Below are 12,988 nucleotides of genomic sequence, written 5' to 3'. Positions count from 1 at the left end.
CCTTTTGGTCAGTTGTCTTTTGCACCTATGCCCCAGCCTAGAAAATACCAGGACAGAATGGTCCTGCCACCCCTAAATCAACACCTGATCATTTTGAAAACTATCCATTTATGGTTAGAGCTAATTTAAGAAAGAAATGTTAAGGCTTACATAGTTTAGCAGTTATGACTAAACTTAAGAAATACAGAATTAAGAAAATCCTCCAAAGACTCTTCTATTATTTATTGATACCACATTTTTGAGTTTAGAATATCTTAACTGAAAAGCTACAAAAAAGTGATGCAAATATTTATAGAACATTTAAAATCAACACTCATGAGTGAAAAATTAAAATAAATAAAATATCTAATTTTGAAGTTAATTAAAATATATTCTATAATTTGGAAATGTAGGTAACATTATTAAAGGATAAAACCTGATAGTGAAAAAAAATTAGGTAACAAAAACAATCCGTCAGTTTTGATCTGTTTTTGCCTTTGTGAAAAAAATGTCTTTTGTTTTGATTCAAGTTGAGAAAACACTAGTGAGCAAATAAAAGTCATTTTTTTAAAATTATTCAAATACAGCAAGCATTCTTTGCTGTCCAATGTATGTTTTTAAATATATATGCTCATTAATTTTTTCTTAAATATAATTTTGTGTTTTTTCCATTTTACTGTTAATTTCATGTTTTTTCATATAAGTGATGAGAATTCCTACCAAATATATGCCTGCCAAGTACTGAGGGACACAAAAACATCATAGTTTTAGTTTGTTTTGAAAAACCTCAGGTTTCAGATTTCTCTAACTTGACAAGTCAAATTAGCTTTTTGGAACCCTACCCTGAATACCAGGAATAAAGATAAAAGTGCTCCCTCACTCTATGCAGAACCCGCCCTCAGGTCTAATGATTCACAATTAAGTTTTCTTATCAAAACCATGACACTTATGTTACCAGCATAATAAGTCCCTCTAATTCAAACTGCCAAAGAGATAATTTAAAGCAATCATAATTGTCTGTGAAAATATTCAATAAAAGTTCTTTCTTTTCTCCAATAAAAGATTAAAACTTTATTCATCTTTGCTCTCCAAGAGATTAAAAAAAGAAAATTTATGGCAGCATATGTAATTTTTAAGCTCCAGCTATCAAGGAACAAAATTGTGTTAATATGAAATGACATGAATGCCTTCTGCTTAAGGACACACCACTGGTGATAATTTATCCCTAATTTCATAGTCAAGATTTTCCACATTAATACCATTATGAGAGTTTTTACTAGTATATGATTAACTAAAAAAAAGTGCTTCCTTTCATAATCCTGGTAATCCAAAACCAAGAAAATACATTACTGTAAACATCACATTGACAAACTGTATTCATTTCTAGTTTGAAATCATACATTTCAAATAGGCAGATGTTTATTTTCCACTCTTGTAGCACTACTTTTGTTCCTTACTTAGAATGTTGAGATCCCATACCTTTCAAAGTGTCCCATGATGAGTTTGCTTTCTTAAAGTGTTCCACTTAATGTGCATAAAAGACTTAATTACCCAATTATATTTTACTGATTAAATTTAACATTTCATAAAAATGAAATAGCTGATTCTTCTCTTAATTCAGGTGAACCAGAAAAAAATACAGTCAACTATTATGGAAGAAAAATGAATAAATTCATATTTTATATATAGATTGCTCAGGAAGAAAGCAAACAAATGACAATTCCACATGTTGAATGTAACGGACTCTTAGATTTCTAAAAATAGCATATGATATGCATATAAAACAATAGAAAGGAGATTATTATGGACTTCAATAAAATCAGTCATTAACATGGCAGACTTGTGACAGTTTCATGAAGACACTGGAGATTATTTTTTTTCAACTGAAAGACAATTGTGGGCTTCAATGTAAACATATATGTGAAGGTTATTTCCTCCATTTTTACCTGTGCAATGAAAATATGCATTACATGCTCTATTTATAAACAAAAGTATAGGTATCTTAAAGTGAATAGACACTATTTCTACATATTATTAGGAATAAGAAGGCACCACTGATTTGATATCTTGTCATCACTGATAGTTGATTTTGAGTTGTTTATCTCAGCATTTGTTCTTATTAATTTTTTTTCTGGGTGATATAACCTAAAACCATTATTGTGGCTTATGGACCACAAATAAGACAAATCTATAATAGTATTTCATCATAGAGAGATCCTTCACAATCTAGGTTAACAATACAGATTCTTTTTCCACCTGTACCTGGAATCTATTTTGCAAAACAACATTGTTTATATCCTCATAGCTCAATTCTATGGAAAAGTCTTTGCCAAATTTTCAAAGTAGTACAGCAGAGAACCAAGATTTATCAAAATTCACCTGGCTTGAATGTTTTTCATATTGTATCAAAATAGTCAATCACATTGTGAGCTGTGCCTATGCAGAAACAGGTGGCAATATTGTGCCATCTCCTGCATTATGAATAAATCTCCTGAAAATCTCCTACTGTCAAAATTTAGAACCAGGAGGAAGACTATGGGGGTCAATATCAGGGAAAAAATGGGTGACATCTGATCTTTTGATCTCCCATTATTGCTAAACAGATATATCCAGGAATAAAATGTATGTTTATTAATTTTAGAACATCTGTTCAGAACAAGGTTGGGATAAAAGAGCCTAAAACAACAACAACAACAACAACGACAACAAAAAAACAAACAAAAAAATTAATTCCTATCTTTAACAAGCATCACCTACCATGGCTAATTCCCAGTCCAGATTTCCTAGTCCAGCTACAGATACCAGAATAAGTTCTTTAGTAGGATCCCATCTGTCTTTTAGAAAAACTCAAAATTTCTTTAATGATTAGCCCAAAAGCCAGGCAGAGAACTGCACTTGTACTTTTCTTAATCTCACGGAGGTTGCCCAAGCCTCCCTTGCAGCCCTTGTGCAGCTGAGAAAGGGTCAGTGGGAGGCAACAGTGTTGCTAGATTGCCTGCTTCGCCCCAGGCATCTCAGCCTTGCTGCTCCTAGCTACTGAAAGCGCTGTGTCGGCTGGTTTCCTCCAGATGGCGCTCGTCGCAGACATGCCCTGAACAGGTTGCCCACCCCGCCCCCACCAACCTCAGGGTTCCAAACGCACTGGGGTCCCACTGGTTTTCAGCTACTGAGCTTGTATGGCCTTCAAGGAGTGATTGAAGTTGCTTTCAAGAATATAGATTAACAATAAAGTGCTTAAATGTATATTTTCATGATAATTAACAAATTTGCATGAATGTAAGACAAAAAAATCTTGCAAATTGTCAAGCTAATATTGAGTGTTATCTTTGTAGTTTATGGAGTTTGATGTCAATATCTTACCAAATTATCTATTCTCTGACACTGTCTGCACCTGGGCATCAGAGATATATGTAAATTGGCAGGTCTGCAGTATAAATTGGTTGGCTAGCTGGGATAAGATTTATTCCCAAGTATTTTAAAAATAGTTTTTGTTGTAAATGAATACATTTAAGGTATTTGTATGTGGTGTTGAAGATCAAATCCAGTGCCTCATGCATGCTAGGTGAGCGCTCCACTACTGAGCTACTAACCCCAGTTTGTTTACGTTGATGCAGCAGGAATAGGAGCCGTTTATTGTAGGATTTGTAGGATCTGAGCGATATTTATACATTTTATATAGCTTATCTAATTAGCATAAAATAGATACAGCAGTCAACCAATAAGGAATCTCCACACTTATTGGCCTGTTTTTGTTACTTCACAAACCACTCCCTCTGGCAATTGGCCAGGTGCCATCCAGACTTGTTTACAGACTCTAACATTTCTCTGGCAAAATAACAGGTGCCAATCTGACTTGTTTACAGACCTTAACAGAATGAGATACTTTTCCTGATTTCTCTCTCTGCAGATGCATTACTGGAGAAGAGGAAAGCAATTAATTTATGTAAGTTGACCTTTTATCCTGTTACTTTGTTGAATTTGTTTTTCAACTTTAGAAGTTTTCTGGTGGAGTTTTCTTGGGACTTCTAAATATAGTATCTTATCAACAGCAAACAGAGATGACTTGTTTTCCTATTTGTATCCCTTTAATTTCCTTCTTTTTCCTGATTGTTCTGGTGAGAGTTTCAAGGACTACAGTGTATAGTAGTGGTGAAAGTGGATACCCTGTCTTGTTATTGATTTTAGAGGAAATGTTTTCAGCTTTTATCCCTAAGTATGATGGAGGCCTTGAATTTGTCATATATAGCCTTTCCAGTATTGTAATAAGTTCCTTCCATCCCTAGTGTAAACACTAGGGTTTCTCCAGTGTTTTCAACATAAATGGGTGATGGACTTTTTTGTATAGTTTTCTTGCACCACTTGGGATAATCACATGATTCTTATACTTAATAATCACATAATTCATGTGGTGAATGGCATTTATTGATTTGCATATGTTGAACCACACTTACATTCCTGAGATAAAATATACTTGATCATGTAGTACTATCTTCCTAAATTATTTTAAATGTGGCATGGCAGCTTGTTATTTTGGATTTTCACGTCAGTTTTCATCAGGAATATCAGTCTGATGTGTCTTTGTCTGGTTTTGGTTTCAGGGTGACACTGGCTTATAGAGTGAATTTGACAGTGTTCCTTCCTTTTCTATTTCATGGAAAATTTTGAGGAGAAATGGCATTAGTTCTTTTGTAAAAGTCTCACAGAACTCAGCTGAGAATCCACCTGGCCACTAGGTTTTCTTTGTTAGAAGGCTTTAATTGCTGCTTCAATTATATTGCTTGATCTTGGTCTGTTCAAATTTTCTAGATACTCATGATTCATTTTGGGTCAGTCATATGTGTCTCAGCATTTGGCAATATATTCTAGATTTTCTAATTTATTGATATAAGTTTTCACAACAGTTTCTAATGATCCTCTGAATTTCAGAATTGTCTGTGGTGATATCTCCTTTTTCATCTATGATTTTGTTGATTTGACTCTTCTTTCTCTTTCTTTTAGTTAATTTGGCTAAGAGTTTATCAGTCTTGTTTATCTTTCAAAAGGACCAAAAATCTCATTGATCTTTGGTAGTTTTACACTTTCATTAATTCTATTATGAAGACAGTGTTAGTATAAGTATCAGGAAGAATAAAGAGATTCTTGGCCACCAATATCCCACATTAGGAAATGTACATCGTTAATCACTATCTCTTCTACCTTACTTCCTACTGTAGAGGATATATGTACAATTCTATTCATATAAAATTATTAAAGGTGGATATCACTATTGAAGTATGCTTTCCCCCTTCATATAAATGTAAACCCTTACTTTCCACTATTTTTATTATTTTTAAAAGTCTGCTTTATTTTTTTTTTTTCATTTTTTTCAGTTTGTCTACCAGATATTTCCCCAGGAAATAGATGAGAATTAGCAATTAAAAATTAGCAATTAAAAATTGAATACCATGCTGAATACCATGCTGAAAAGATGATATTTGAATGTTAAACTTTGAATATTAAATTTTTTAAAAAATGGCAAACACTTACTTGAGTAGTACCAACTCTTGTTTCCTTTTTCTACACTTTTTGAGTTAAAATGTGTCAAATATTGTTAAATCACACTTATGGCTTCTGTGGTCTTCTTCTTATGCAATGTGACCAAGTGACTATTATACTTCTTATGCAGTGTGACCATTTTAAAGCTAAATTTTTCCTGTAACCATATTTTGACTCCACAGCCAAAAAGAGAAGAAGTGAAATGGAAGCTCAGACAATAGAAAATGGAGATTGAAAACTGGCACTAGTCTTCCATATTTATCATATAAACTAAAAAATATTTATCTGAAGGAAATTGATTAGATATTTTCCATGTCTTTAATCACACACAAAAAAGACTTTCCCTTGACATGGAGCAGAGCTAAAGAAATTATAAAAATATTGAAAAACTAACATGCTTTTGTCAGTAAGAGCATATTTTCTATGATGTCTTCAAATGTTTCAAGAAACTATGGTTTACATTAATATTGTGAGAGTTAAGTACCTTTTTTAATGTACTATAATTTTCTTCTTGAAAAATTTTAAGGAGAACCTATAATTTTGAAATTGAAAATAGAAAAGTTTTTATAGATGCTAGTTTCCCCTGCATTGTCCAGACCTACAGTGATAATTTTGTTACCCTGATTAGTGAATAGCCTCCATATCCTGGTTTAGAGAATTCCCATCTTGTGCAGTTGACCCCCTCCAGCTACTTGGGCCACATGGCCTGGCCTCCTCTGTCTTAGGCTAAAAAATACAGAGAAGAATTTGAGCATCTGCTTCTGCTGCTGTTGCCATTCTCACACTGGTCACTGGTCCTCTTCCAGGGAACCAAGGGCAGGCTAACACCCAGGGCACTCTGCTCTGAGCAGGGCCCCATTGCTGCTGCCACCTGATCCTGGACATTGCCACCACTTTACCATGAGTTTCGTGGGCCCCAGTCCTCCCCTAGCTCCTTCGGGTGACTGAAGTCTGAATTTTCTTCTGTTCCTAAGGTTTGGGAAATTTTCTGAGCATTTCATTGAAAATATTGTGCACTCCTTTAGTTTGTATTTTGAAAACACCAATGATTCTTAGATTTGTTCTCTTAATGTTGTCCCAGATTTCTTCAATATTCTGGTCAGGGTTACTTAACATCTTTTCTTTATTTTTGACTCTATGTTCAGTGTTATATACTTTGTCTTCAAAGCCTGACATTCTGCCTTCAAAAATAATTTATTGAGTCTTTAATTTCCAGGATTTCCATTGGTTCTTTTTAAGAATCTCTCTTTTTATTGAAATGATCATTCACTTTCTGTATTTTATCTCTAGTTCATTCCTTAAATTTTTTAGGTCACTGAACATTTTAACTACTAACTTTCTAAATTCTTTCTTCATTTCCTTAACTGTGATGTCAATGGGATCAGTTGTTGATCAGTGTTGTCGGCTATTTGGAGATTGTTTGATACTTTACTTTTTCACTTATATGTCTATTCATGTGCTGGGATGATTATTGCTTCTACTTTTATACAAGGGACTATATCATGAGCTGCTTTCTCTTAAGAGAACCTGGTTGGGGGAATATCCAGTTGTTCATACTTACTACACTCAATGTGTGTTCTCTTCTCTTCTCAGCATCAGTAGCACATGAGAGAGTGGTATAAACACTAAACCCTGTTTATACAAGCACTTCACAACAAACCATATACTAATAAGAAACAAAAACTAGTTAAAACTGTTTTTCACAGTTTCTCTAACCCCAAGTATAAAATCAGAGTAATGATCTGGAATTTGTGGAGAAATTAATTACTAAAGATTGCAACTTTACTATTATATTACATAGTGAAGAAGAGAGAAGCAGAGATAAATTGCAGGGGGGGCAAGGGAGAAAAGATAGAAAAATATCAACCAAGGGGAAAAAAACATGCTGGTTGCCATTCTCCTAGCCAAAAAGATGCTGATCTCACCCACTGTTCTCTGAAGATTAGACCCCAGGATAACTACTCAGAAGTATTCTTTATAAAAATGTATCTACCTTGCTTCAGACGGTAATACACATTTATATGACCTCTGTTCAGAATACTGTTATACAAAAAAACTATCATGAATATTTCTTATAAGAGCCTGTTGCACTGGAACGAAGAGCACCTGGGTCATGCAGGTGTCCTCCTACCTGCATGTGCTTCAATCTCCTGATAATCCCAATGACCTCCAGGCCCTCCTGAGCACAGAGTCCATCTAAGAAGTCTGGGCAGCGTTTGTCAACAGAAGCTAGGAGACCACACCATGAAGAAGCATCCTAGGGGCTGAGGGTGAGTGTGAAGGGCTGTCCCTCCTCTCCCTGTCCCCTGTGGATAAGTGCTGCTTATAAAAAATCTCCTCCAGAATCAGCCTGGAGCTAAGGATAATTTGCATGATGGACAGCAATCTCTTAGATTGGAACAAGAGAAGACTTGAGAAGCCAGCCCAGCGAAGTCCTCAGGATGCAGACTCAGGGAAACCTCCACCATGGTCTGCACGCCCCTGCTTCTTGGGCTTCTCTGATACTGCACAAGTTCTTCCTCAAGGGACCAACCCATGGAGCCCAGGGTTCTGGGATCAACCTGGAGCTGGCTCTCAGCTCAGCATGGCTCTGCCTTTGGGGGACAGGATCCTCAGGATTTTAGCCCCACACTTGCTTACTGGTTGCGGTGAGTCTGAGGGGCTATAGCTGCCAGGAGAGAGGAGCTGCTGCTCACATGCTCAATGACACCACCCTCCAGTCAGCCCATGGGACACTGGACTTACCCTGAAGGGAGGGGGCTACCAGAAAGCCAAGAGCATCCTTGAAGTGAGTCTAGACCAGGCAGGCAGAAAATCCTTTGGAAGTCTTTCTCAATGTTAATCCCACCTCTCCTTTTCTCTCTCTGGAGTCACCTTGGCCTCCTCTGACCTGACTCAGCCATCCTCAGTACCTGGCCATCAGTAAGACAGCTAGTAACACTGCTCTAAAGGCACATTGGGGCATAAGTATGGACATTAGTACCAGCAGAAGCCATTCCAGGCTCCTTTACTTGTCAATTATGATGATAGCAAATGACATACACTATCCTTGGTCTGATTTCAGGTTTCAACATGGAAAACCTGACACCCTGACCACCAGCAGGACTCAGGTCACAGATGAGGCTACTTCTGTACCACCGCACATGGCAGTGGGAGCAGCTGGCAGTGACTCATGGTGACACAGAAGGGTATGTGGGACAGGAAACACCTGCCCAGTGTTATTCTGTGTACCACCCCCTGAGCCACAGGCATGACCTTGGTCTCCACTCACTCAGCTGGTTTCCCACTACATCCAAGCTATGGAATAAGCATGGAGATACTGACTGGAAATTGGGTTATCTCAATGGATTTGTTAAAGCCAGGTGAGGTGGTGCATGCCTATAACCCCAGTAACCCAAGAGACTGACGCACACGGATTCCAAGTTTAAAGCCATCCTCAGTAACTTAGGGAGGCCCTAAGCAACTTATAAAGACCATATTTCTAAATGAAAATATAAAAGAAGGGCTGAATTTGTTGCTCAGGGGTGAAACAGCCCTGGGTTCAAAGTGCAGTAGCAAAAGTAAAAGAAAAGAATAATAATTTTTTGGATTTTAAATTGAAAGTCATATCACTTCCATCCATAACCATGAAGCAAATAGTACACAGTTTTCTGGATGAAAAGTGTCTCTAGAGAACCTGGTTTCTGCATTAGACACTCACACTCTCTTCCCTGCATTTGAACAGAATGGGTCAGGAAAAGGACCTCCTTTGACAGGTTGGCCTTGGCAGAGAAAACAAAAGATTGTGAGCCTGTAGGATGGCATGGACAGCATGACACATGCTGACCTGACCAAAGCAGTTCTCAGTGTCTGAGGACAAGGTTGTCCAACAGCTCATACAATGAAGAAGTGTGCACATGGGACTTAGGTGAGAGCAAGGACCTCCATATTCTTACACCCAAGAAGAAATGCTCACATGCCTCCTAAATCAGATCAAAACTAAACATTGTGTAGCACAAAAGCAAGTCCATGTTTGTCCTTGTGGAGATACATTCTGGGACAGGGATGCAGATTATTTCATAGTGTACTCCCCTAGGAGGAGGGAAAAATGGCACCAAATAAAGCAAAGACAGGTCCATGAAAGAGATCAAGAAACCAGAATGTGTGAATGATCATGGGATTCAGCCCTAATCTATGGCTAGTCTTTCAATGCTATTAAATTTTTAAAAATTGGTTCCAATTAGTTTTGCATAACAGGAGAATACATTTTGACACTTTGTACACAAATGGAGCACAACTTCTCATTCCTCTGGATATACCTGGTGCAGAGACTCACCAGAAACAAAATCATTAATGTTTACAAGGTAATAATGTCTGTCTTATTCCACCATCCTTCCCAGCTCCACATCTCCTCCACTCTCCTCTGCCCAATCCAAAGTTACTTCATTCTTTCCTCCCACTCCCCCTTAAGAGATCAGCATCCACTTATCAGAGAAAACATTTGGCCTTTGTTCTTCTATTCAACATAGTTCTTGAAACACTGGGCAGAGCAATTAGACAGATGGAAGAAATTAAAGGGATATGTATATGAAAAGAAGAACTTAAATTAGTACTATTAGCTGACAATATGATCCTATACCTAGAAGACCCAAAAAGCTCTACGAGAAAAATTCTAGAACTAGTAAATGAATTCAGCAAAGTAGCAGAATATAAAATCAACACCCATGTGTCAAAGGCACTTCTGTATACCAGTGACAAATCCTCTGAGATTGAAATGAGGAAAACTACCCTATTTGCATAAACTTCAAAGTAAAATAATTGGGAATCAAAGAAAAAAGTAAAAGACCTATACAATGAAAACTACAGAACCCTAAAGAAAGAAATCATAGAAGACCTTAGAATACAGAAATATCTACCTTGCTCTTGGACAGAAAGAATTAACATTATCAAAAAAGATTGCCTTATTTTGCTTAGCATGATATTCTTCAGCTCCATCCATTTTCAGGCAAATGCCATAATTTCATTCTTCTCTACTGCTGAGTAATATTGCATTGCATATATATGCTATATCTTTTTTATCGATCAATTGTTGAAGGGAACCTAGGTTGATTCCATAGTTTTGCTATTGTGAATTGACCTGATATAAACTGGTGAGGCTGCATTACTGAAGTATGCTGATTTTATGTCCTTTTGTATAAACCAAGGAGTAAGAAAGCTAGGTTAAATGGTAGTTCCATTTCAAGTTTTCTGAGGAATCTCCATACATCTTTCCATAATGGTTGCACCTATTGAACTAAAAAAACTTAACACAAAACCAAAAACAAAACAAAACAAACAAACAAAACCAAATAACCCAACAATAAATTGCTAAAGAACTAGACACGTCACAGAAGAAGAAATACAATTGATTATAAATATATGAAAAAAATCCAACATCTCTAGTAATTAAAGAAATGTAAATCAAACATTCTAAGATTTCTTCTAACTCCAGTCAGAAAGGTAATCATGGAGAATATAAGCAACAATAATTGTTGGTGAGGATATGAGGGGAAAAGATATGATGATCAGTTTTTAATAATAAAACAACTTGCATGGGTGAAAATTGAGAGCTCAATGCAGCCAACTGTTTCTCTGGACAACTGTTTTTCAAGAATGTCCCGAAGTAAAGATTTACTTAGGTAGTATTTACTCCTGCATCCTCCTGAACACAAGTGTCTGGCTGACACAGATGGCCTCAGTCCTCAGCACCAAACACACTCACTATGGGATGACAGTGATCATGAGACAGGGAGGAGGATGTGAGGTTTCCACAGTGAAACAGACACATAATCATGAGCAAGGCTGAGAGGGGCTGGGTCAGCCATCCCAGTCCTGCAGGTTTTATCCACATTTGGATGAAAAGGGAATTGTGAAGGATCCCCCAGTGGACTGCTGGTGTGGGGTACAGACTGGGTCAATGGCTCCCCCAACCAGGTCAATGGCTGCCTGAGCTGAGTATGATCCTCCCTGCTGGAGCTCCTTGTCTGGAGCATGTTCAGGCTCTTTCCACCCTCTGCAGCCCTTCTCCTCTCCCACCACTCTCACCCCTTTCTGCACCTCATGGGTCTCCACTCCATGGCGTCCTGTCTCAAGACCTCCCCTCTGTACACCCAGGCCTCTCTGTCTACTCCTTGCCAGACCCTGCAGAGGAGACTAGGCCCAGACATATGGCCAGAAGATTCTCTGAAACCTGCTGCAGGCCAGCCATAGGGGCACCACAGCAAACAGCCCCAGAGGTTCTCAGCCTCCTCCAGAGTCAGGTAGATAACAGGGGACTGGCCTGAGCACCCTGGTGGCCATCTCCTATGCCCTAGATTAACCTATCAGGACCTCCAAGTTAGCCCCAGGACCAGCAGAGGTTGGTGGACGCCTGCTGCTTTAAATACCTGACTTCACCTGCTCAAATATCTACACACCTAAAGATGCGTGGTCACCAAATTGATACTGTCTGGCTCCATCCTCATCCTTCATGGGAAATGAACAATTTACTATACAACTGAAAACTAAGATCACAGTGTAAACATTGGGAAATGAGTATCATTCATTCATTCACTGAAATGCTTGTAAAGAGCTTTAAGTTTCACAATGACTAACCAATATGAAACACTTGCAGTACTAAAAGAGAGAAACTGAAGTTTGTGGATAACGTGCAAGTGGTGGCCCGGCAGGGGGATCAGCAGGGGAGTCAGGTCTGTCAGCTGCAGGATCAGGTGGAGGAGTGAGGAGTGCGAGGCGGCTTGCTGGGCTTTGGCCTCTGAGCTTTAATGGCTGTGTGAGGAGCATGATGATGCTACCTCTCAGGTGAGCTTCACTCAGGTTGCCTTGCAGCAGGTGATGGATGAGTGTGAAGTGCTCTGTGGGAGGCTACTTCAGGCTGACAGGTCAGCATTGGTAGGTCAGCATTGCACCCAAAGGTTGTACCTGTTATGGGAGCCCAACAGCATGGTGCTGTGGCATGGCTCCTGGAAGGAGAGGAGCAGGCAGAGGTGGTGGCACCTGGAGCACAAGGCATGCCACATTTGGAGGCCCAGATGCCAGCCCCAGCACCTTTGCTTTGTGTGCCAGGACACCCATGTCCTTGGTCCCAGGCAATGCAACCCCATGTGCAAATGTCTGTGCCCCATCCAGTGCCAATCCCAGTGGGATTCCCATACTCCTCTACAAGCCCCTGTAATAATGAAATCAGGATCAGCAGGAGCAACAGCCATAGCAGTGGCAGCAGTTGCACCCCAAGTGCTTCCTGTAGTGACCTATCCACCTGGCTTGTGGGCTTCAGTGGGGTTCCAGGAGGGAATAGCTCCTCAATGTGTCCAGAGATGCTGGTGTGACCAGAGTTTCCTGAGTTGCTGGGGCCAGGATAAATATCCTGAGAACCTCCCAGGTTGATGCAACTTGGGAAATAAAAAAAAATCCCCAAGCAAAAAGAAGGTCCTGAAGATCCCCCAGAGAATGACTC

General features: G+C 38.6%; 1 pseudogene; it reads right to left on the bottom strand.

Annotated features, from left to right (window-relative positions):
• Positions 1–2,167: 2,167 nt before the first annotated feature.
• Positions 2,168–6,373, bottom strand: LOC143642044 (carnosine N-methyltransferase-like; annotated as a pseudogene).
• Positions 6,374–12,988: the final 6,615 nt, after the last annotated feature.

The sequence above is a fragment of the Callospermophilus lateralis genome, chromosome 1, assembly GCF_048772815.1.
Source record: "Callospermophilus lateralis isolate mCalLat2 chromosome 1, mCalLat2.hap1, whole genome shotgun sequence".
NCBI lineage: Eukaryota > Metazoa > Chordata > Mammalia > Rodentia > Sciuridae > Callospermophilus > Callospermophilus lateralis.
The sequence above is the reverse complement of the archived record's forward strand: the minus strand, read 5'-3'. Positions and strand labels throughout refer to the sequence as shown.